Source organism: Brassica oleracea, chromosome C3 (genome assembly GCF_000695525.1).
Source record: "Brassica oleracea var. oleracea cultivar TO1000 chromosome C3, BOL, whole genome shotgun sequence".
NCBI classification, from domain to species: Eukaryota; Viridiplantae; Streptophyta; class Magnoliopsida; order Brassicales; family Brassicaceae; genus Brassica; species Brassica oleracea.
Genome location: NC_027750.1, coordinates 59,623,913 through 59,624,137, shown reverse-complemented (window position 1 = coordinate 59,624,137; position 225 = coordinate 59,623,913).

The following is a 225-nucleotide window of genomic DNA, read 5'->3' as shown; positions in this document are numbered from 1 at the left end:
CTTCATTGATCATCTGTGCGACTATAGAACCTTCCACCCTACTTAAATTTTTCACCATCTTCTTCAAATAGAACATATACCGCTCATACAGATAAATCCATCTATACTGCATAGGACCACCATTTTCCAATTCTCTTGCCAGGTGAATAACAAGATGCTCCATAACATCAAAAAATGAAGGAGGAAATATCTTCTCAAGGTTGCACTGAATCACGGCTATGTTAG